At 36.9% G+C, this 25,959-nt stretch overlaps 1 long non-coding RNA gene across 4 annotated transcripts; it reads right to left on the bottom strand.

Annotated features, from left to right (window-relative positions):
• Nucleotides 1-495: 495 nt before the first annotated feature.
• Nucleotides 496-25,959, bottom strand: LOC138098830 (uncharacterized). 4 transcript variants are annotated; one of them, XR_011146650.1, is made up of 7 exons: nt 25,849-25,959; nt 24,275-24,370; nt 21,031-21,100; nt 13,168-13,272; nt 12,372-12,453; nt 5,950-6,205; nt 496-1,202 (listed from the first exon to the last, which is right to left on the bottom strand). It is a non-coding gene; the product is annotated as an uncharacterized lncRNA (long non-coding RNA). The 4 variants fall into 4 exon arrangements; XR_011146651.1 differs by lacking the exon at nt 5,950-6,205; XR_011146648.1 differs by lacking the exons at nt 496-1,202; nt 5,950-6,205 and adding an exon at nt 8,887-11,232.

Consider the following 25,959-nt stretch of genomic DNA (forward strand, 5'->3'; position numbering starts at 1 on the left):
TATCAATTTATAATCTTGGTGCAGAGAGATCAGAATAATAAAATGCAAATCACTTCCAAACTAGTGCCACTGTCATTCAGCCATTTTTCTTCCAAATCCCTCCTCAAACATCATTTCTCACATAAAAATTATATATTCTAACTTATTCAACTCTTTCTTTCAAAGAATGACTTGGCTACCTCTAATAGAATGAGGCTTTTATGACCCTAATGTTCTTTGTCTTGAAAATGGCAATATGCAGTCACAAAATTCTTTAAAATTTGATGCAAATATATCTGCAATTGTTATTCAATCAGATGAAATTTTAACAGAGTATGAATCTGGATCTTGGCTAGCTGATTTTAACAGTTCTGGATTTTCAGATCCATTCATGATAACCCGTAACTTCAAAATAATCTATTATTATATATCTTAATAATTTTTAGTGAAAGCACCTGAGCCTGGAAAATTCATCTGGAAATATTACCAAAGAAAAAAGTCCAGTATATCCTGGTGTCTTCCTGGTACATTTTATTCTGTGCAGGTCCAAAGATGCCAAAAGGTACAGCAATGACATTTTAATTCCAAGATGAAGGATCATATAATAAGGTCCCCAAATAGTAAGGAATTAAAAAATAAAGCAACCCCAAACAAACTGCTATAAACATAAAATGTTAGACTTTATGTTTAAGGTTGGAACATTTGAGTGATGTCTTGGCTTCCATCAGTTTGCCTGTTTCAACTTGGAAACTTCTGTTAAGAGTTGAACAAGCAATAACTTTTATGAAGGGAAATGTAGGCATAAAATCAGTTGCAAGCATGACTTCAAGACTCAGCACATTCCCCTTCTCACAAAATGCTGCACCTTTGCAGCAAGCCATAGAGTCTAGAGGGTAATCCTCAGCTCTTAGCAATATTTTTTCACAACAAGAGGCATTCAGCATTCAGTCAGAAAGTGTCTATTTCAGATTAGAAAATAGCAAGAATAAAAGTTAAGCTTAGTTGTATTTCTCTCTCCTGTAATGATTTCTTGATATTAAAATTGAAACAAAATCCTGCAGACATTATGAAATCTTCATATTAAAGGGATGATCCTCTAGTGATCTCTGAATGCTGTAGCAAAAAAATACTAAATTGTAGATCCGGAAGACAATAGGGTCTAATAGAGGGGACTCTAGAATGTAGTCCAATTTTCTCTCCTTTCTTGCAGGGAGTGTCAGGAACTAAAAAAAAAAAAAAAAAAAAAACTAAATTGACCAATGCTCTAAAAATATATAATAGCAATTAGTGGAAGGACTATAATTAAGATTTTTTATTGCAATACCTTTGTGTCATAAGACATTAATATGACAATCCTATCATTATATTAAATCATAAGACATTAATATGATAATCCCATCATTAAAGTTTTTGTTTGCAGTAATATAACTTGCAGAAGCACTATCATGTGGCTACTTTCTTTAATTTCTTTTATCTGTGTTATAACACTGCTTTTATTCATAGTGAAAGGGACCATATAATTTGAAGAGTCCTTGATGTGCTCATAGAAACAGAAAGATGTGTTCAGAAGCAGTCTCACTGATTCACTGGCCACTCAAGACCGAAATAATTAGCCAATTGAAATATATTTTACAGTTTTATCTAGAGGAGATATTTCTTCTATATTAACATTTACTTGGCCTCTCTTACAAAGATGAGAACTATTTGGAGGGAACTGAATTGAGGGAACCAAACATGATCAGAGGTTAATGAACCCACGATCCGCAATGAAGAAGAGAGAAAGCAAATCATAAGGTAGCTTCATATATTTCTATTCTTTCAGCTGTTATGCTGATCATCTGGACTATTTGAATTCCCTCTCTGGTAAGGGGCTAGTTACAACATGCTTTTAACAATCCTCATTACTGGATTTCTCAAAAAGACGTTATCAGGCTTAACATAAAATTGTGCATAATATTATAATGTTTACATGCCCTTATGTAAACAGGAATTTGGGGGTACTTAAAATATGTTCTCAAAGGTCTAGCAAAGTAATACAGATCTTCTGTATTCACTAGATAATCATTGATAAAGCCCTCTAATATTTTCATCAAGTTCAACATTCTTAACTATTCTGCAGCATGGACAATTGATGAATTTCAAAATACTTCAAATATAATTAAGCAATACAGCATCCCATGAGTAAAGGAATGTATCTCTCTCTCTCTCTTTCATAGATAAGAAAGATCACATGTATTGATTAAGAAGAAATCCTACAAGAAAATACCAGGTTGGTTTCTATTATCTTGGTAAATAGTAAAACAAGAGAGGAGGTTGTTACAGAGATACTTTAAGAAATTAAGGAAGATGAAAACACACACTAAAAGTCATAGATGATATTCATAGCAGAAGTAGGACATTTTGTTTTTTAAAAAAGGGCTTTTTTTCCTAAGGTTGGGGGTAATAAGTCAGCTTTTATTTAGCAACATACTTTGGAAAATGTTTCTCTAGAATAAAGGATTTGTGTGGTAACAACATACTAATCTGGCGGATAAATATATTACTTAAACTGCAATATTTTTAGAAAGTATAAAACTCCAAATACAAATGCTGAATCTAGTGCTGTAAAGAGAGAACCACAAATGTCAAAGACAAAATGAGAAAAAGGTATTTTCAAACTTCAACACCCTGAAAAAACCAAAGTCCCTATTCCTCCAAATATATCTGTATACATACATATATGTTCATGCATGTTCCTCCAAATATATGTTTTTATCTTCACTGTGGTAAAACTAATGACTAAAATGTCACACCTTGTAGCACAACAACATGGATTTGGGATATGACAAAAGACTATATCAATCTTCTCCATTGCTTCACAGTGTGTGCAGTAAACTATCCACAGTGATATCCACTGCGGATAAAACAAATGCACCCAACACTTTTCAGATATGCAGTGGAGTAAGTAAGTAAGTGTGTAGTAAGTGGAAAGTAATGCCAAAGAGCAGTGCAGAGCTTGTGTCTCCCTCATCTCCTACTTCCCCTTCCTTTTAACACTGGCTGAGATTCACTTCTTCCCTGTCAGCTCAGCACAGCCCTTGGGTGCTGTACTGATCCTTGTAAATTCTCTCATAATTTGGAGCTTTGAATAAATACGTGGAACAGCCTCTGGCATACAGTCATTTTTATTTGCTTATTTATTTATTGGTAGTAATATAAAGAACCTCCTTTCAATCACCATGCAGACTCAGTGAAGCACAACCAATGCTCCATTTATAATCAGTAGGAAAATAGGTGACAAACGTGTATGAATAAAGCAGAAAAAAACTCTTATATTTCTCATGATCTTATTATGAAAAAAACAAAAAATATGAACTCAACCAAGGAAAATGTGAGACACGGAAATTTCATTACAGTGATGTGGGTATCTTTGTTATATTGCATTCCTTGTACAGAAGCATTTCTACTCAGTCACACACTATTTTAAGAATCTGCTACATTAATGGTATCATTTCCTTTCCCTTCGGTTTTTAGAAGTTTCATAGAAGTCTTTACTTATGATTCTTTTCCTTTTGACTCTGGAGTTTTATTGTGAATTTCACAGGGAATCCTTAGTCAGGAATAATAATTATTTTGATAAATATTTACTAAGATACCACATTTGATTCTTTAGTAGCATCAGTCCAAAACACTTCCATGCTGCAAATTGAATGAATGTTCTGTTGCTACTGCTGGTTGTTTAATAGCTCTTCCACAAAAATTCATGCCAGTGGTTTCTTCCCCTGCTCAGAATCAAAAAATATTCTCTCATCTTGTTTCCCCATTCCTGAGTCAAAATTCTGACGAGGTTCATTCTGCAGTTAACTTTGTCAAATCACTTCTAACAAGATTGGGCTTTGTAGCATGAACTCACAGACACCATTTGAAAACATCTAGTCCCAGATTAGACAGATATTGACTGAATCACATTAGTTCAAAATTGAGAAAACTTTAAAAACCCTTACAAGTAAAATCAAGCAATCTCTCAAATCTGTCTATAAATCAGCCAATCTCCTAACATTCAGGAGGAAACTATGGACTAAGGGAAAAATTAACCCTAGAGTTTTCACAGGCAGAAGCTGACCACCTTACCACCAAAAGATTTTGAAGTAAGATCTCTACAGAGTTGTATTTCTAGTGGACCCTCTATCCTGCAAGCTGTACAGTTAGAGAGGCTCTTATACCTTACAATTTACTTTTATTCTTGTCCTCCCAGTTGCTGCTACTGACACAGACTGAAGAAATTTTTTTTGTCTACAGTAATTTCATAATAAATGCATTATAGGAGACACAGGCTTGTATCAAGCTTTACACCATATTTTGTATTCTTTTTTTAACTATTTTTTTCAGTTCCATCAGAGCTCCACCTCTTTTTTCCTATTTTTCTCTCCCTGTGAATTCCTACATGGCACACATTTAATGTAAAGAATAGTGGAACACTGATGTTCCTGTGAGGATGAAGCAACAGTGGATAATATTCTGCACAGTGTGTATTTTCTGTTAACAGTTTGAGAACTAAACATAAAGTTCTCTAAATTCAGCAGCTCCTTATAGCACATAGAGTTAAAGGCTCTGTGCATCTGCAGTGTCAGTGATGAACTAGGACCCATGAATGCTTTCTTTGTGCTAGTCATAAATCTGCTACATAAGCTGCTGCAAAGCTCAATTAAGACAGAATATTCTTTTAAGACCTGAAACTTGTCCATCCTTCCCCTCCCCCAATTTTAATCTGACAAGAAACCCGTAAGTTTTATGATATACATCTGAGATCATTGAGTGATTACTGCCACCTAGTTAATTCTCAAAGCAATGAATTACATACAATTAGTATAAATGAAGGGCCAAGCCCTCAGCTGATGTATCTCACAGGAGATAATAAAAAATGTTTAGAACATCCAGTCACTTTTCCCATAGGAAAAACTTGCTTTCTGACACAAATTTTTTGTGTTTATCTAATCTTCTTTTACAGGCCCCAGAAGGCATATTGACAGGGAGGGTTTTCCCTCAAATCAACGTATGCTCCTGCCTAGCATGCACTCCCATGTATGCTGAGCTTTCCCTCTGTATTGCAGCACTTTACAAAGCATTTTGCCTCCCTGTTATGTGCACAGGCTTTGAATTCATGAAGAAAATAAAGGAAAAAGCACTCTGTTGCATGCTGAGGATAGGGACAGATTGTACCAGCATGGCCCTCATGCCAAAGGAAATCATAAGGAGTAAGACAATGATATCTCACGATTACAGTGTGGTTGCTCTGTGACTTTATCCTTCTGATAAGAGTAAAAGCAAAACTTTGTCATTAGTGTCACATCCCACCACTCATATCTTACTTTTAATACTCACATGTTTCTTTCTACCCCAGTTTTTAACAACTTCAGTGCATGTATCCTTCTGAGAAGCCACAGTAGTAAGAGAAGAGAGCAAGCCTGTGATGCCTCTCTCAACTTTGTGAGGTCTTCAATGACAGTAAACTGAAATTCCATGCAAAGTGATCAGTCCATGAACTCTGCTTCTCTCTGTCTCAGCAGTATAGCCCAAGGCATCTGAAAGGGACTAAGTATTATTTGGCCAAGGTCCTAAACTTCTAAAGAGTACTTCGAACACAGAGCATAACTGGGGAGGAACAAGCTCTTTCCCACCAGAATTCAGCTTGTTTGGAACAGTGCCTCTTTTATCCCATTAAAAATAAATAAATTATGCAGACTATCTGCCTTGCCCCCAGATCTTTTAGTCATGCCAAAAACTGCTTGTGTGCAACCAGCTCTACTTTGTCAGTCCTAGAAAGGAGAGAAAGCTCTCAGAAGGAGCGATGAGAACTCTGTATGTTAATTGCCTTTCTGACTGGAGAAAAATGTAGCAAAAAAATGCTTATAAAAAGAGAACAATGAAAAATTAGTTGCTTTGTCTAAATGCTTCCAGTTGTTGATAAATGCTCACTGTTTAGAGACTCACCGATTTTTTTTTAGCCTGCAGCTGCAGAGCCAGTGTTCCTCATTCCTTGCCATGACTGTTGATCTGACTGTCTGCCAGATAATCACCAATTCCTGCTCTGCTGTCTGCTTCAGCTATTTTTTTAAGGACATTTTTTCTCCTTTTCTTGAACCTGATGATCTCACACCGGAAATTCAGCTTTTTTTTTTTTCCCAAAGAAGAGGGTCTTTTGTAATGGCAACAGAGCACTCTTACAATCAGCTGGGAGTTTTCCTTACTTAGGCAAGAAAAAAAATAAGGTCAAGAATTGACAGAGTTCCAGCAGTGCTTAAACTCTAGCAGCACAAAAAAGCTATTTAAGGAGCAACAAAAAACTAAAGACACATTTACTCTGAGGTAATGGTGACATAATTTTTTGGAGAATAATTCACAGTTATTTTAACCTATTTTTTCTTGCTGTATTCGGGACCAAAATGTGAATAGGATATAGATGTAAACTTTACATGGAGACAGTGTGTCTCACAAATCACTGTAGAAATGTTCAGCACAAAAATGTCTCTTTACCTTGACAATAAAGGCCAGTTTGATAGTTTATTTTCTTTATTCCTACAATGAGCCCATTGAAAAACCTTCATCATTTTTATCCTGCTTCAATGCCTTACAGTTTTCTATCCCTTGTAAAGGAAATAAAGTTACTGAAGGCAATTTGGAGACTCTGAATGAGATCTTGTTTTGAAGTTTCATAATGATTTCATGAATTTATTTTGTACTGCAAATTACAGTCTCTTGATTGCTAACATGAGACTTTCAGGTTTTTATTAGCATGTCTGTGGCCAAGAGACTGGTCAAATTTACTTTAGCCTCGATTCAAGTTTCAGCAGTGCCCTTACTTTATAAGTAAAAGATCCCTTTGTGATCAGAATATCTTTACCTTGCAAATCTAATTCTGTACTCCCATTTTTCATTTCCCAGTTGACTGCTCCATGTCCTCCTGCACAGATATTCTTGGAGAGGAGCTAGTGCATATAATATTGTGGGAAAGCAAACCTGCCTTTCACCACCATTTTGCCCTTTAGAAAGCCTTTTCAATGCAGTTCCTAGAAACCAAGGGTTGCATAAAGCAGTGGAAATGGTCCAGTTTCTTAAGTCTGCCACTCCCTCTGGAGTTGTATGCCTGAAAGACTGTGTGACCCTTTTCCCAGATGTCGCAGACAAAAGGTAAACCAGGACTTCCAAACTCCTTACCAGAATTTCTTAATTACCATTTTGCCCCATTTGTTGTTAGAGTGATCTCAAATTATCCTATGTGGAATGCAGAATATGCAAATGAAGCTCAAATTTACCTCAGGGATCTTTAACTTTTGGAAAACTTTTTGTATCATCTAATTCACCTATAGAGATGATAAAGATACAAGGTGGAGGACTGTGAGGGAGGGAGAGGGAGATGGTGGAGATGGAGAGAGAGATGGATATAATAGCTGGATATAGATGGATATCTGTAGAGATATAGATCTTCTACACTTAGTGAAGCAGAGCTGTTCACAAACTGAGAACATTTCACTGCATTTAAATACCTACTATCAAATGTGATGAATGGTCCCCCTGCTGGCTTCTGTATCCTTAGGGATCATAGTGTCAGACAGAATGATTCACTTTAGTTGCCTGACATGTGGACAGAGAAAACTGGGTGACAGGTATCACAAGATCCTGCACATGGACAGTTGTTACAGAGCAATGATACTGGGGTTAATTTGCTGTTAAGTAAGAAAGCAGCTTTTGTGAGCCCATCACCTGTGCAAGCTTTGCAGTTCCTGCCAGGACCTGCTCGGCAAGTGAGGACATAAGGACAAGGAGCCTTAGGGAGCTGGGGGCAGGAGCATTCTACAAGGTTTGTTGCAATATGGAGGGTAAAGAAACATCAGCTGAACATGGCTTTAGATGGGATAGAGCTCTTATATCACTATTAAAAACTTTCCATTGGAGAGCCTGGGCAGCTCAGTTCTTCAATGGTGAAACCATTTAAATTATAAAGAAAGGTTTGTCAATAATGAAACCCTCCTCCTCAGGTTCAGGATCAGCTGCTGATTACACATGCCAGATTCCACTACTTATTCCGGAATTTGTTCTTTAGAGTCTTCCTGCCCTGTCTCCACCTTTGAAGGATATAGTGTACATAAACAGAAATGTCTCACTTCCACTCTTCTTCTTTCCTTCTTTTCACATGAAAATAAATGAAGCCTTGAATGGAGAAACATCTGCATTACCCTTCAAAAACATCAAAAATTTCCGACAGATTTTCAAAGAATGTAGTACTTTATGACAATTGTCATAATTGGGAGCATCTCTGCCTCTTTAAAAGAAACACAACGACTCCAGACATTCTCAGTTACAGTAGACTACTCTGATTTGAATTGTAACAGTTGCAAGCACCGACTGGGTAGATCATCTTGTCCTTTTTGCTGATACATTATTGTTCCCTTTGATATTTTCCTTGGTGTTTCATCCAGATTAATTTTGCTGCTCTTCAAGACAGAATATTTCGTTACCAAATAGGACTATTGTTAGTAAATATGACATTTACTCCCCATTTCCCTTTGTTCTGTGGAATCCTGTTTTTTTCAAAAGCAGTTATATTTCTCAATACCACCTTCATTAAGTGTTCCTTCTCAGGAAACCAACAGCATTTTGCATGTTTTTAGAACTTGAGACAAATAATTGTCCGTTTGGCAAATTTGGGTTAGAACTGTCATGCAATGTTCTTGTAAAGGTTCAGGCTTGAACACCATCCCCTCATCATGTCAAATATCATCCCTCATTATTTCAGCACTTTTGGTATTGAGATAAATTCCAGACATTCAAGAAAAAATAAAAGTGAAAGAACTGAAGAAAATATTTGGTCCATAATTTGGCAAAATTTCACATTTATTTTTAAATTAATAAGCAGAAAACTGAGATAAAAGTTCTTGGTTATTTAATGATACAATTAGGACATTGGCTCTAAAAAATAACATTATTAAGTTCTCTCATTTTTTTCAATAATCATGAGTTAATTACACTTCAGTGCTTTGTATAATCTAGCAGCTGAATTTGAATCACCCCAGATATTTGTTGGAAAAACCAAAGCCACATTGATCTCCCAGAGCATGAAGATGAAACCGAAGTCTCCCATGAGAACAATAACCACCACCCATTTATGATTCACATTTGCAAAATGAAACTAAGAAATAAATTGTGAAAATGCAAAAATAAACCAAGATCTGCTATATTTATTTTCTGCTATTTTTTTCCTAAAGAAACAATCTTGATGTGATTTGTGTTGTTTGTGCAGATATCTGTCCAATTGTCTCCCATGACTTTGGAACCCACTGGACAATTTTAGTCAAGTTTGACAGAGGGATAAAGGTAACAAAGTCACACTTCAACAAATTTTGTGGAAATTGTTAACTAAGCATGGGAAATAAAGACCAATTTCAGCTCTTACTGAGAAAAGGTAAATTCAGCTTGCTTATCACACTTTTTTTTTTGCCACCAACCAGCTGTTTAATCAGCTAATGCACAGCTTAGATGAGCCTGGAGAAAGAGGAGCTAAGAAAGGATAATATAGGAACATAATAGGATTTTGAGTAGTTCAGTGCCAGTACAGAAATTTAAAGCATACAGGTCAATAGGAAACCACAGTTCTTTAGGTTGACTTCTTACACAATTTATTTCTCCCTAAATCAGCAAGTCACTTAATCTTTTGTTGTTGCTCCCTCTTTTCTCTTTCATTTACAAATGCATTCCCCTAATAAAGCAGAGAGAGGTGGACATCAGAGTCCAGAAACCTACCTAAGAAATACCTAAGACCTCTACGAATGCAATCTTTGATCTAGCCAGCTGATAACTGCCCTTAGCAGGTTTTTTTTTTATTTTCAGTGCTTCAACTACTACAGAATCAAGGTTTGAACATTAAGCAGATGAATTGTTCTTTTTTACATTTAGAGTACGTAGCAATTAGGCAAAAATGCATGCATGATTTGCTAATGGTAATCCTACAGATGCTAATTTAATATGCATTCTATTAGTTCATTTTAACAATTTTATGCTATTTTTATGATGGAAAATATGAAAAGTCTGTAAGAAAGAAGACTGGCTATCTTATTATCTTATTCTTGTCTTGTGCCACTCGTTTGTTTTGTAATCATGAACACCTTGTTTTACCTTTGTTTCCCTTTCTAATCTTTGTCAATCTTGTTTGCTTATGAAAGTTCCTAAAAAGAGTAATGTTTCACTAAACATTTGGATCCAATATAACTAAAGGAATAGGGCTTTTGTTTCTGTTGTAATGCTGTTTATGGTATCTTTGTTGCTATTATTACACAACTAATGCAATTACTGTAAAGAATCTCCTACAGCTCTATTTTGCTACCTTGGCAATGTACATACAGGTAATTCCCTTCTGATGAAAAATTACCATTGACTTCTGCCTCAACTGTCTTTCATATCACAGAAAGACAGTGACAAAGTTTGGTGTCTTTTTATATAGATGAAAGACCCTATCATTTTAGATTTTTTTTATATCAGGGGAAGCTTGCCCTTCTTGACAAAGCTTTCCATGATTGAAAATCTATGATTAGACTTATATAGGAGCTAAGTAACTCTAAAAATCATACAAACTACTGAAACATTTTAAGTTCTGATTTGTAACTGATGTAAGTGATTATAAGCTGCAAAATAATTCATTGTAAAAATTTGTTAAAAATCAGTTATCCCAATCACTGGTCTTGAATCCCTTGCCACTTAATTTTAACTTTTTTTACCAATTTGGCTCCATCAATAATTTTATTAAAGATATAATTATACCCAGTAGCTGAAAATATCACAACTGTCTAAGACATCAAACACAAATGTTCCTTTATAACAAAACACTGCATAACTTTGGATTAATATCACTGTTGCACAAAGAATGTAGATAAGCATATTGAACTGGTTGGTAAATAATCTTTAACTAAGGTTTTTATTTGTTTGTTTGTTTTATTATGTGGGTTTCAAAGATCCAAACTAAACCTAAGTACAACATTGCTGAAGTGAATTAGACACTTTGCATGATTTTCTAAGACATTTTAGATATGATCCACAAAGGGACTTTGTGCACCCTGCTAGGACTTCAGAGCATATCCCCGGATTTTAAATCCACAGACCACTGGTCAGGTGCTGTTAAACTTGGAAGGCATTTAATTTTCACAGCTGTTTAAATGCCAGGTGTTGTCTCATTCCCATTCTGCCTGGGCCCCTGACACAGGCCAAGTGCTACCAAACTTTTTCCTGTCCACAAAAAAACGTGAGAAAAGAGAATCAGCATCTTTCCAAACTGAGCTGCCAATGGACTTGCAGTGACCTGACAAGAGTTCAGCCACCCTTAACCTCTGTTACATCGTGCCCAAGCATGGTGTTTAGACACACGTGTTCTTGTTAGCATGGCTACCCCAAAAGATATACATTTTTGAAAATCACACTGCTCTTTATGGTAAGCAGATGCATCAAGGTGCCTTTGAAAGTCCTTCCCTGTGAGCTCACTCTCTCTACCCCTTCTCTCCTTCTTGTTCTCTCAGTTATGATACTTTTTTTCTACTTTTTTTCCTTTGTTGCAGCCATTTGGCAATTTTCTTTCCCTTATTGCAGAGGCCTTTCCGAATCTTCCAACTCATCCTGTTAGCTAAGGAGCGAAACAACATCTAGACATTCATTGCCATCAAAGATGAAGTGAAGTACCCACTTAGTGGTGTTCTTTTGGGCTTCACTATCAAAACTAAAGGTAATTAGTCCTTGATCTAAAATGGCATGATACCATTGACTTCAATGAAGTTTTATATCTTTACACCAGCTGAAAACATACTTCAAATTTCAATGGCTCGTTACAAGGACCCATGACACAAAGGCATATTTTAGATTTAGGATTTTAAATTAACACTTTTTTTTTAAGGCAGCTGATCAGTGATTTGCAACAATGGAATTAATTGGTCTCATTCTTTTCACTTATGTAAGTACCAAACAATTTGTATTATTGATCCAGGAAGTGTTATGGTGATTTCTTCAGTGATTTGTTAGATTACGTGCTCCAGTGGCTGTCTATTCCAGTGATTATTGGTAGCACAGCCTTTTTCCTCAATGTTCATTTCACAGTAGAATGACTACAGTTATTATCACTAGTACAATTATTATTGTGAGCATCAGATTGGTTAACAGGTTCTATAAACACAATTCAAAGAAATTTTTCAAATGAGACAACATAAAATCACACTTTTTCTATATAAACTACTCTTATGTTTTATTAGTTGTACTCTCATTCATTCTCTTTCATAAAGAGGGAAAAAAAAAAGGATCCTGCACACTGATGACTTAAGAGGACATCTATGATGGTGAAGAAATCCCACTGCTGGGGTCACACCACCTGTCAGACTCACCTCCAGAGGCTTTCTCATGATGCAGGGTAGGATGGGTGCAGTTACATTCTTCTCACTGCTGGTTTTCTCATCTGATAGAGCACTGGACTTTGAAAAACATAATGTTAGCCCAAATGAAAGAAAGTAATTAGTGATTATAGTACTATCCTTAATGGTGGGGGTAAGGGTTAAGAGTAGGTTACTTACTATAGCATGACACTGACCAGGAAACAGATTCTTTCATTAGTAAGAAACTAAAGAAAAATTTATTTTGTGTATGAATTTTAAAGATTGTGGCCCTAGTAGCAAAAGCACCACAGAAGGTTTTTAATGCTTTTGCTGTGTCTGTTCATCTTCCCCCAAGCCATGAGAATTCTGATACATCTGCAGTATGTTTTCATGGCTGGTTTTAGTCTGAGCTTCCAGGTCTGTGGGAAATTTAATAAACTGCTTTGTGTATGTTTATATTTTGAAATGTGCCTAACTAACAATGACATCCATGTAATTTAGCAATGTAATAACTTCCTTGCTGCATTGATTTTGAAGGTCAAAGAGCCACTGGAGCCAGTTGGAACTATTCTGATTCAGCTTGAGTTTTAGGGTTGGGTACAGATCAGGTTTTATTTTATCTGATCCAATTCACCTACTATCCCTGCTGAAGATACAATTTCAGGAAGACAGGACTGTGTCTTTACAGATCAGAGACAGCCAGAAGAAAATCAGAGAACCAGGGAATGGAAAGTACAGGAAAGAATAGACTCTTCTTGCTGACACAATTAAATAGAAGACAGTTATTGAACCATTCAAAGTATCTCACCTCTCTGCATGAAAAAGCCATAAATAATGTAAGGAGAAGGACTACTTTTCTTCACAGAGCCTGCACAATGGTTAAGTATTGAAAATCACATGCACAAGTCCCTGTCTGTGAATGAAGGTTTAGTTAGATGTTAAGTTCATGAACAATAAGCAAAAAAAAAAAATTAAAAAGTGAAAGAAAAAAAAAACCAAAAATAGTAAACAAAGCTCATGTCTTTATGGGCTTATTTAAACACAGGAGACAATACTGATAGCTTTAGTATTTTTCAACTAAATATTAATGACAGAATTTTGTATTAATATGTTGGAGTTTAAAATCCGGTTCCCAATATTTTTGATTCCTCTGAACAGTACTCTTTCCAAGCTGTACTGGCATATGGTTAGTGTAAGCCAGAACTGGATGGCTGGTTCTGTAAGTTCTTCTACACAGCCATTTTTCATCAAAACTTTCAAAAATGTCTTTTGAAAACACATCCAGAACAATACGTACTTGAAAATAAGTTTATGCAAAAAAAGAGTTTTTAAAGTTTATGTTAGACAGTTGGATATAATATATTACCCCAAAAATTTGTTTTCTAGGGTGATGATGCTAACTAAGCTCACTCCTTCCTGCAACCATCATTTTCCATTTCAAATCTGGCAATGTAGGAGATAGGTCACCCACTCAACCAGTAAACTGAATCAAATGGCAAATACTGTTCTGTATTTTGGACAGTATGAAGATTTCTGCAGCAGAGAGTAGTTATGGGCACAGGACATCAAAGAGAAGCTCTCCTGGTTTTCCTATAACTTAACACAACTTCCTACCTTCACAGCTTCCTACTCCTTAGATACACAGCCCTGAGGAGCAGCTGAGTCTCTAGGAATTCTAGCAGAAATCTTCCTTACTAATATCTCAGTGACATCAGGATTTATGTCTTATGCATTATCAAAAGCACATCAAAATGGCATTTCTAACCTATTTACAACTTAAAATGGGCAAATTTGTCCATCACCCTGATCACCACTCCACAACATAAATACTAGGAGAATATGCTGGTGCCTGTCCACTGCATCCTAGAAGAATACTGAAGACAGCATGAGTGGATTTCTGTGCATGAAGCGTATGTCTCTTCAGTCGTGGTGAGGCCCCTCTGATCCTCATCACCCACATGCTTTTATTCACTCTGTGATCCAAAAATTCCAGATCCCAAACTCAAATCACCTCACAGACTTCTGTGTCCAGCTTTCAGATAGAAAAGGGAAAAAAGAATAAGAGCAGTTGTTTTTATTAGAATCTGCTACACACAGACAGAAAAGCAGGATCTGTGAGGCCTGTGGTTGCTCCCTGAGATTTGGGTGCCTTTATTATTGGAAGAGGCTAATTACAAGCTGCTGACTGGCTGAGTGTTGGCAGATGATGCTTGTGATGAAAAGAAAGCTCAAATCCCAAGAAGTGAGATGACTGTATTAGCTCAGAAAATGGGGAATCTTCCAAAGATGCTGGCAAAGGGGCATCTGACCTTGCAGACACCTACTACACTCATCCTGTAAGTCTGCCTTCAGCCAGTATAGCAAGTCCGTCACCACAAATTTGCTAATATTTGCAACATCTATTGACCTTCCCCAGCACCATGAGAGTCCTCAGAATAGAATTTATCCAGGATCTTTATAATCTCTTAACCTTTCAAGTCCATAAGAGACCTATTAAGCCACTCTGTGTACATTCCTGAATTTCCCCCTAGCACCATGGAGTGGATGATGCTACAGTACACAACAGTAAGCATGACACTCGAGTTCAAAGAGCTATTGACATCTGTAATACTCACAGTGGTACTGTTAGTGAATCCCTACACTATGGTGTCATATTTTAAAGCTTTCTAACTTTTTTTTCCACTCTGTGAAGTGCTTCTGCAAAACTGATGTATGATCTTGGGAAAACAGAAACTCAATCTGCACTGAGTTACACCATCAAGACAATGAAATCACTGTAAAAACAGAATACTGTTTTTTTAGTACTAGCTCTACTGGATTTTACTTGTAAAAATATTTTCCAAGGGATACCTAATGGTTTCACCTGACAACAGTAATTTTTAAAAGGCTGAACTGTATTAAAAGACCTCATGCCTCTCACTAATATACTTCTTGTATGTTTTATACCTGCCTCCACACAGTCAGTGGCTTCTGTGTTGAAAAGCATTTTAAGAACATTTAAAGAAACACTGACAGCATTTCTGATATTTTCAAAGCCATTTGAATAATTGAAACAACCTACCAAATATTTAATTTAATTTATTCTAAGTATCCCTCTGAGTCTTAGAAAAATCAGAACTATAAAAAGGATACATGTTATTGCGATCCCCTTGCTCTCCAGATGACCCCCCAGCTCGTTTCCCACACTAACTTTCATCACTTTGTTTTGTCTTTCCAAGCTCAGTTCCTGTTCTTTCCTAGCATATCTCAAGGATATATATCTTATGACTGAAGGATGGAGAGATTGATACTGCTTTTCATAGACAGGGGGAAAAAGCCAGCACCATGCAAAGGGCTACAGGGCTTTTAGCTCCAATAAGATTTATTGTCAGAAGCTCTGTTAGAGATCAGACAAGCCTTGAAATGAAGCAGAAAGTTTTGAGAAACAACTATAGGGCCTGTTCTGTATAGGGCCTAGAAATGGAAGAACATTGCCAAGAATCTCTACTCTGAAAAAAGTTCTTTGCTTATGTGTGAGAACTGATTTGTGAACAGTTTGAAATTACAATTGGGTTTTATGAACTGGCTGACTCTTCTAATACACAACAGGTTTAGCGTATTCTTGTCTCATATTTTCTGTCTGAGGAACTGGAGGGTCACACTTATGTCTGGAAGAAAGAGCTGCATACATGCTAGATGTCTGGTTGATACAGTGGCTGTGGTTTAACAGTATGAAAGTGGTGAAATTAAGAAAATGATTAGATGGTACTGGAGTGCACTCTCTTTGACAAAGAGAGCTGAAGAGTTCAGGGGCTTATTAGTGGGGTCCTGCCAGAAGGATATCATTCAGAGAGAGTATGCAGGTGAGAAAAAGACCATCCTGAGATTAGGAGTTCTGCCTTCCTCCAGCAGGCAAAACAGTGCTCCTATTCTATCTGCAGTCACCCAGTGACCAAAGCACTAGAGCAAGGATTTCTAGGAAGCCAGAGGGGAAAGAGTGTTGTCTTAGTGTGCAAGGGAAAGACAACTGAATATGAAAACCACGGAAGTTAAAGCGGCCACCTAAAAATGAACAAAATCAGCTATAGGTAACAAGGGAAGACTACAAACTCAGGGCAGAGAAGAGAGAAAGTGCAATCTTCCTTCAAGAATTACTTGTGGAAATTGCTAAATTTGATGAACTGGGGAGACAGTAAAATGTATTCCTTTCAAGGCACAGAATTGTTGACACCTCAGTGTCAGGGACAGCAATTTCTTGCTGAGCTATGTCTCTATTCCATCTGACCAGATGCAAAAAAGGCAGCAACAAATGTTGCTGCATTGAATCAGTCCCAAAGGACATCAAAGCCCAAGCACTGAGACCAAGGGAAAGCGAGGAGTCCAACTGTCTGACCTTGCAGGCAATTTACCAAATCAGAAGCTATAAACAGGCTAATTCTGATAAAATCGCATGCATAAACATATCCTCCCAAGCAGCTGACACACATCCCTCACTGATGTTTTTGTTCATCTCAGATGTTATTCACACAGTGCAATTTGATACCTGTTTGGGCAAGCAGCCGGCATAAAGCCAGTAGTCAGGGAAGAAAAGGACTCAGTATAATGTACAATTGATGTATACGCTGGGCAGTTATGTAATTTGAAGTATACATCTGCCTGTGTCTATTTGTAAGGTGTTTTTCTTTTCTTTAACTCTGTTACAATATCTATTAAGAGCAATGTACTTGATTACTGTAAAGTAAATGTGATAAGTACTGTGTTAAGTGTGAGATTCTCCCATTCAGAGGTCAAAATAAACAATAGTAATTTTATAGCCTGACCTCTTGTATGTTCACAGAAATGGAAGAATCAGGGACAATAAGAGCTGTTCTTGGCCCAGGTCAAACAACACTTTCTATTTCTGTTACTGGCCTTACCCTGGCATCCCTGCTCTTTTCCCCTTAGTTATTTTATCCCCATTTTGAGCTTTCTCACCTGTGTAAAAATAAAATAACCTGGCACAGAAATCACAGAGGGAGCCAACATGATTGTTAAGGGTGAGGGTGTAAAAGGGCACTGTAAGCAGTAGGGATACTAAAGAAAAGAACTCACTGGGACTTCAGTACCTTAAATAAACAACCTATGTTATTATTGTCTCCCTTCATCCCTGCAGTTCTTTACCACAATGTTGATGACTGCTGCCACACCTGAGCAAGTATCAGTGATGATTTATCTTTCGCAATTTAGATATTTGTAGCTAAATAAACTAAATTTTATTCTTTTCAGAGCTAAGTCCCTTTTCTTGGAAGAATACCCCTGTCTTCAGTAAAACTGCTCTCACGATAACCTTCCCTTAAGACTGTTTTCGAGCTAATATTAAGTCCATTTCACTCTTTAGCACACCACACAAAGAGACAGAAGAAATGTTCACTCCAATTCAAGAAATTGAAGAATTCTGAAATCTAACCTGCAAACAACCTTTCCACTCTCACAGCTAAATGTTACAACTACCCTTTATTTCTTGACAGCCTGCATTCTTGGGTCCCAGGTGTAAATACTCTGGAAATCTGAAATACAAGGCTTTCAACTGTATGCTGAAAGCTGTAAATATCAGGCACAATTTCCTTTTATTTTAATGAGTGTGTTGTCATGGAAACTTTGCAATGGACTCTGGGCTTCATACTCAAAACTCTTGAGGTTTCTGGCAGTTCCCTGATGGGTCCTGTCAACTGCTCTTTCACAGGAAGTGATAATAAAAATTCACTTTCCTGTTCAGTGAACCTTGAATGAACCGAAGGAGAACAACCTCAAATCCACTTGCTTCCTCTCACTCCGAATTTCATATGCATGACTGATAGTATGCTACTTAACCCTTTCAGTAACTTTGTAAACAGCTGGGATAAGTAAAGTTAAAACTTGCTCTTGTTTCAAGACCTTGAAATTAATTCTATTTTTACATGAAACAAGTCTTAAACCTGACTTCTTAAACATTTATAAATGCTGACCTCTAAGTGAAGGTGGAGAGTAAAAATGAAAAAGCCTCAACAGTTTTAAGCAGAATACTTTTTTCTTTCCAGATTTATTTTCTGTTTTAGAACATTTCAAAGTAATGGCATAATGAGGATAATATCCTGTTTTCTGATTTTTAGTATTTTTTGTAAATGTAATGTAAATGTCTTATACAGGTATGTCACATTAGTGAGTGAAAGACAATAAAAACCCTTAAGCATCATTTTCCAGTCCACAATTATGTATTTTTCAGCAAGGTTCATACATGCAGAAAGCTCTCCTGCTGTAAAATACCTTACCATTATGAAACTACCATTTGAGAACTATTCCCTCAAGTTCCCTTAAGAGTTCTGCTTTTGCTGCTGAGGGAAGATTCCCTCAAAGGAATTTGTCCTGAACATGATCATCAAAATGCCTGCAGTTAATCAGGCATTTATGCTTCTATGCTGCTGTTCATCCATTTGCTCTTGGTTTTCCTATTTCCCAATTTCACAGCTGTCACATTTCAATGCATTGACCCAAATACTGTATATTAAACTAACCTGTGCCTCCCATGGCTGACTTTAGGTGCATCTGCAAGGCAAAGAACTGTTTGAAGCAGGTGATACTAGGTGTTGGCTTGCATTATTGAGTTTCAGTAACAACTTCGGGAAAATATTGCAATTCTAGCATCTCAGGCATATGTCCAGCCTCCCTGGAAGGTGAGTGACACCAACACATAGCACATTAGCTGCTGTGCCCTCATTGTCAGGTCTCCACTTCAGTGTACAGTCAGTTTCTTAGGTTAAGAAATCATTAATCGTTTTACCCAAATGTTGGTTTCATTGAGAGGAACCTCAAAAACATGCCAGCAAGTAAACAAAATCCCCCAGCAGTTCTAGCTGCCTGTCCACCAATATAATAAACAGGACAGAAAGTAGAATTGTTCACTCATTGCTGTAAATTCTACAAAATACTACTTAATCCTGCTGGGAAGTTTTATGTGATTAAAAATTTAGAAACCACTGCTTCAACCATTTAGAAGGGATCAGATGACAAAAGGAGGAAGGAAAATGAAGAGGTATTAGTTGTCACTGACAACTCATAAGCAGTGCTTACAGGTCATGTTCACATAGGTAGAACATTAAATGGGCTCAGATCTAGTGCTGGTTTTGCTTGTTCATTTACATAAGAAATCAGGATGACCACATCTGTATACACTTACATGAAGTACATGTAAAACGGAAAAAAAACCCCATATACACATTATTTTAAGGAATTTCATTTTCAGAGAGATATAGCAGATTTGCTACCTGAAACATTGCTGATCAAGAGGAAGAAATAAAGTAGTGACACAAAATTATGAGTTACAGAAAGCTGATGTGGAGGTGCAGCAGAAGCCTCTAGTCTTGGTGAAGCCCACTGGAGGATTGAATACCAACAGAAAAAGATCTGGTAGAGAGAAGCTTAGGTAAGACTCCATCAATAGAAAGATGAAAGAAATATTTAAAATTAATAGTTCACCAGTAGATGTGTGCATTTTTCTCTATGCAAATTTTAAGTACCAAGATTGCCTGCGATTCCAAAAGGTGTTTGCTAGATGACCCATCACTATTATTCTTGAAGGCAGATTCAGAGGAAATACTATGGGTTTGTGTGGGCAGCAATGACTACATGAATTGGTCTCTTCTGATGTTAAAGTCCAAGGAAGTAATTATGATTGTGTGAATGGCAAAATCTCCAAATCCCTTCTCCAATCCACAGCACCGACACGGGGACAAAAATTCATGCTGAACTGGCCAATAAACTGCTGGATTAAGGTTCACCATTATCACTTCCTTTGAGCAAGTGTGATTTTGCAGCAGGTGCTTTTGTCTTTAGTATTGTCTCAAAATATATTAATGCCTAATTGATTTCAGTCCAGGCACAGTGACAGCCCACAGAATTGTTTCTCTAGATGTGTGTAGACCTTTCCTAGGTCAATAGCAAACACTAATTCAGTGCCTCACTTTGTCTAGGAAGAGTATGATATTGCCCTAAAAACACCTAACTAGAAAATACACAAAAGCACAAAAAGAAATTCAACCACAAAATTCAAATGATAAATATGCACACAGTTTAACATTTCTGCTTAGGATTTCCATACTGACCACTGGCAGAAATTCTTTTCACTTAGAAAAAACTATTCAAACAATGATCAGCTGCACTGAATGAATAATTTCTGGTTTCAGATACTCTCTTTCTAGAACACTACCATTTTAAAGCTTGTGTTTGCCATTTGACAGTGCAGCCCTTTCTTCGTGTGCAACTACTTTGAGATGGAGGAAGAATTTGCATTTTGCCTTTACATTGTGAGTATTTCCACTGACTTCAACTGGCCTTGAAATCAATGGAGCTGTCACATACATAAGTCATCACAGTGTCAGCCAGAACTTTAAACAGCAACCACCACGTCAAGCTACATCTGCAGAAGAATTCAGTCATTTACATATGGCACTTTTGAACCCACAGATGCCATACTCTCATCAGAGGCTTGAAGAAGGGTGGGAAGAGAAATTAAACCATCATATATGTCAGACTGGCCCACTATGAAATTTAGCCTGCTTTCTGTTTCTTCTAATGAACAGCATTATAATGAAGTTATTAATAAGCTTAAAGATGGTTCAAATTAGTATCAGTCTTGTAATAAAACAGCATAGAAAATATAGAAAACATGGACCCTTACTTCTTTGTGATCATACATCTCAGACACTTGTCCTTCAAAGTGTTTATATGGTCACAATGTCATCAGGATTCTGCCACATGCGTGAAAATAAAACAATTGTTATGGCAACATGCTGAGACAGTATTTATAGTGTTTCACACAAACAAACAGGTTGACAAACAATAGGAAGAAAACGGTCATTAAATTACCTGAAATCAACTGAAGAGAAAAGCCAAACATATAATGGAGTGGAAAATTATGCCACTAAAATTTGCTCATGATATGTTTCTCTGCCAGTTATTACTTAAGTGGCTCTATTTTCTGCATAAATATATGCAATATGCATTGTTTAAAAATTGTTTCAAACATCCAGTTTTATTTTCAATATTTACAGAGAGAGACTGAGAGAAGAATGGGTAGCTAAATTCATATAAGGCAAGACAAAGCTATTTCATTATGGTAAAGGGCATCATAACAGTAATACATAAAAACCAAGACAGGCAGGTAGAAGAATAGTTATAAAAATCATTCTGACACTAGTTAACATCACTCTGAAGAATTATGCGATTAAACCTTGCAAAGTAAAGGAAAAATATATTTATGTTCATTCACACACAAGTGTTTTGAGCAAATGAAAAGTAAAAAAACCCTCAGCAATTAACAGGGTGATTAGAGTATTATAAACTGGTGGCTATACCACCTACTAGATTAATTCCTTATCTCATTAGTTAGGTGATAGAAGGGAATAAAAACCTATTTTGCCACACACGTGTAATCTGATTACATGGAATTAGTATGGCATATTCTGGACAAGGATTTTACATTACTGAAATCTGAAAAAGAATTCAAAAAGCTGTCTAATTGGAAAACACATTATATAAAATTTGGATGCTTTGAAATAGGGATGGATAATTTGGATATGATCCAATATAAATTCTGAGCCTGGGGTTTTACGTTTTGAAATCTACATCATCATCTTTTAAACAAGCAAAAATAGACAGAAAACAGCAGAAATGGTGCATGCATATGTCCACTGGCCATACAAGTTATGTATCTTGGGGTAGTTTTTAGGCAAACACAAATAACTTTAGTTAAACGGAGAAGTTTTGCTTTTTACAGCTATACAGAAATTTAGAAAGATGGTATCAGATCTTGAATTATTTATATAAGCATTTTAAGCTACATTTATTCAATGCTGCCACATTCACTGCACTTAGAATTTACACTGCATGATGCTGTTTGGCGTGGAGGAATACCCTTGGTGCAGGAACTTCTGTGTGCAGCTGCAGTGAGAGATGCAGGCTGAGCTCTGGGGGCAGGAGCCTAGGCCTGAGCACAGACTTTCTCACCCTTGCACTGTACGGGTATAAAAGCCCACGAGGGTTCCTTTGTTCAGGGCCCCTTCTCAAAGTCACCCAGCTCAAGCTGTTATTTTGTTATTTAGTTATTGCACAACAACTAAATCATTTTAGATTCAATCATCTGAGACGCTGCTCTGGGAAACCTAGGGTGGAGCCAGTAAGGAGACCTGGTCTGAGTATGGGGTGTGTAGGTGCAAAGGGGGTTTGATCCCATACCACTGCCTTGAAGCAGTGCAAGAGTGACTACCAGAGTGGATGACTGGACAGGGAAGGTTCCTTTACATTAGAAAAATAGATCTCAGGATCCTTTATATGACCTGAATGATTTAAACAACACCTATGAATGGAAGACCTGTGCTGCCACTTTTCGTTGTCACGACTGGACACAAATGTATCGCATTCAGGCATAGCAGCTCATCTAAGATAGTAATTTAAACACAAAGTCCCCTCCCAGGAATTGAGGCAAATCTTGATCTTAAATGTCTGTACTTGACAGTTGGCCTGCTGCTGGCTGATAACTAACTTTAACTAAAACTCACACTACTTTAACATTGCCAGTTTTGTATAACCAGATTGGAAGAGCAAGAAGTTCCCTGTGTGCATCCCTGTCCCATCTTCTTGTGTGTGTGCACTCACACCACTTCCAGGCACAGTTGAGCTGACACAATTCTTTGTGGGGCTGCACTGTCACCAAGATCACTGAACTCACCTGGTTTGAAAATAAAATGGTTTTTTTATTATAATACCCCTTGGGGTATCTTTGACCTGCATTGCTTCATTGTTTCAGTCAAGACCCCAACATCATGAAAGCTCACACTAGCCCAGCAGAGATGAAGAGATGGAAATGCTTTATACTGCTGTCGTCATGGAAGCTGACATACTGTGAAACTACAATCTGAGGAGATCAGCATAGGGTATTTTCCCATATGAAACTGATGTTGTACCACATTAAATATTCTGAATCTCCAGCAAAACTACATTTTTTGCCATTGTAGCCAATGGGAACCAGATTTGCACTGCCCATAGCAAACAACTGGTAATAAACTGCAAAACAAAAAGCCCCTAATTTAAAAAAGTTAAGTGAAATACATTGAAGATCCCTTCTTACAAGGAAAAAAAAATGTTTAATATAAATTTTAATTTTTTCCAGGATTTCTTTTAAAAACTTCTAATTCAAATCATTAGCATATGACTGAAAGTGTCAATCATCCTATATATTTCTTTATACCAATGGGGATCAAAAAGTATACCAAGCATTGCAGAAAGTAAACATGAATTTAATCCTAATTTAGGGTCCCTAATTCTCATTTAAGGTGTTTTACTATATTCTATAAGACTAATGGAAAAATCTGACCTGGGAATCGACTAAAAAGTCAGGAAAGATAAGGATATACTTAAGGCTGGTCAGAATGCTTATTTCAAATGTCTTGTCAAACCAGCATGATTTCTCAGCTGTTCATTGTGAAGTGCCTGATGAAGGTTTTTTCCATTCAGTTTTTTATTTCCATCTGCCTCTGCATTGCATAACATAAGCTGTCAGGAGTATTGGGGTTTAACTTTGTACTGCATAACACACTTTTTCTTTAGGAAAAAAGGTCTATACTAAATAAGCAAGATGTACATTGAACAGATTATGAATTGGCCATGGGTAGCTTTCAGTGTGGGAACTCCGTTTAATGGTGATCATGTTATTGAGATGTTATTGAGCACCTCTGTCATTGATCAGGAATTAAACATAGTATTGATTCTAGCGTATTTTGCCAAGTCATTCAGAAAGAATGGATAATTAGTGGACCAAGACAATCACATAAAGCATTCCTGCATTGCTTAGTAAATTCACAGAATTAATTTAAACACCACTGAATGCAAAGTAAAAAATCTAGAAAGATTCAGACTATACTTACAGAATGATGGACTATATCCTGGAAAGCTGAGATTCGGCTGGGAACTGCTGGATGAGAAATTTGACATTCATTCTCAGTGGTTTGCATAACAGTCTACTGCAACGGCAAAAAAAAGCATACTTGTAACACTGCAGAATCAGTTAAGGCTAGCATTTTCTTATTGTTATGTTTTAAAAGTGACATTGACAAATCATTCAGAAAACAAGCCATAAATATATTTAAAGGTGGAAGGAAATGTCTTTCTGTGAGAGGCTGTAACAAGTCCTTCTGTTTACTTTATAAAAATGCAGACAGAAAGGGGATTTGAACGTATTGTATAAAACCTTCCTGTGGAGAAATTCGCTGAAGAGTGTCTAATCCAGAGGCAAAAAACTGAAACCAGACAAATTCAAACAAGAAATTATGAGCACTCTTCTGAAATTGGCAGGGATAAGTTAATGGAGGAAATTATCAAGAGAAAAGGTTTATTCCGTAACTGTTGTTGTGTCTGGATGGAAAGTTTGACTCAAAAAAAGCAAGTTATAGATCAGCATCATCCCTGATTCAGCCCAGAGCATGCCCTACCGGATGAAATCTCTCCATCTGACATATCAAGGTAAAATGCATGATCTAGTGTTTCCTTTTTGCTTTAAACTGTTAAAATGCCTGCTCTCAGTGCCTGAGGGCTTTTACATGCCATCACCCAACCACAAAAATCTATTGTCCTGTGGTAACTGAACTGCTATTTTTAACATTGTTTTCAGTGTCATGCTTAAAAAGGTACAGGTCTTAAATCATTTTTCAGTAAAAAGAAACATCTGAAGTTTTTTATATTGGAGATCAGAGGTTGTTGGTAGACAAAAGAAAGGCACTGGTCCATTATCAGGCTTATATTTTCATTATATTCTCCGATTTAGAAGACCTCTGCATATTATTCTTAAAAGGCATGACATTATAACCTCAGTTTTTCATTAATAAAACTGTATAGCTTCAAATAATAGCATGGTTTTCCCATGTAGTTGTCTGGAGCAGACTCCTCTTGCCTTAGTGGGAGGGAATTTTCACACATATATATATCTATGTAACTCTAATCTGTCATGCCCTTTCCAGTACAATTTTTTTCTAATGTTTAAGATTTTCCTAAAAGGAGAGTACTTCTAGAAAGTAACCTGTGTGTCATATTTAAAAATTTAAGTATGGTATACTTTAAATAGGACACGTACATAAATGTGTGGTTTAAAAGAGCTATATTGTAAAGCCAAAACCTTTAACACTTGTGCTCTAGATACCAACTGTCATTAAAATACCACTCAAACGGTACTCAAATTAGCCTCAGAAAGATTTTGGGCTGCACCATGACTCAAGACCGGAAGCCTTGCCATGTCTGAATTTGGGTTCGTGGCTCTGGTCCTGGAATCCACCTCACAAACACTCTACAACACACACTGGAAGGGTTTTCAGCCACTGGGAGCTGGCAGAAGGGGGCTTTTCCCCTCACATGCCAACACAAAGAAGCCCAGAGGTCAATGTTGAAACCCCTCTGGAAGGCGGCACTCAGTGCCCAGCACACAATGAAAAGGGGCACAGCTCCTCACCCAAAGGGGCTGCATCCTTCTGTCGCTGTTCTGCAGGAATGCAGGTGAAGGCAGAGAAGAAAAGAGAGGGGACTCTCCATATGTGTTCCACACAGACTTATTCCCAGGAAA

Source organism: Aphelocoma coerulescens, chromosome 1A (assembly GCF_041296385.1).
Source record: "Aphelocoma coerulescens isolate FSJ_1873_10779 chromosome 1A, UR_Acoe_1.0, whole genome shotgun sequence".
NCBI lineage: Eukaryota > Metazoa > Chordata > Aves > Passeriformes > Corvidae > Aphelocoma > Aphelocoma coerulescens.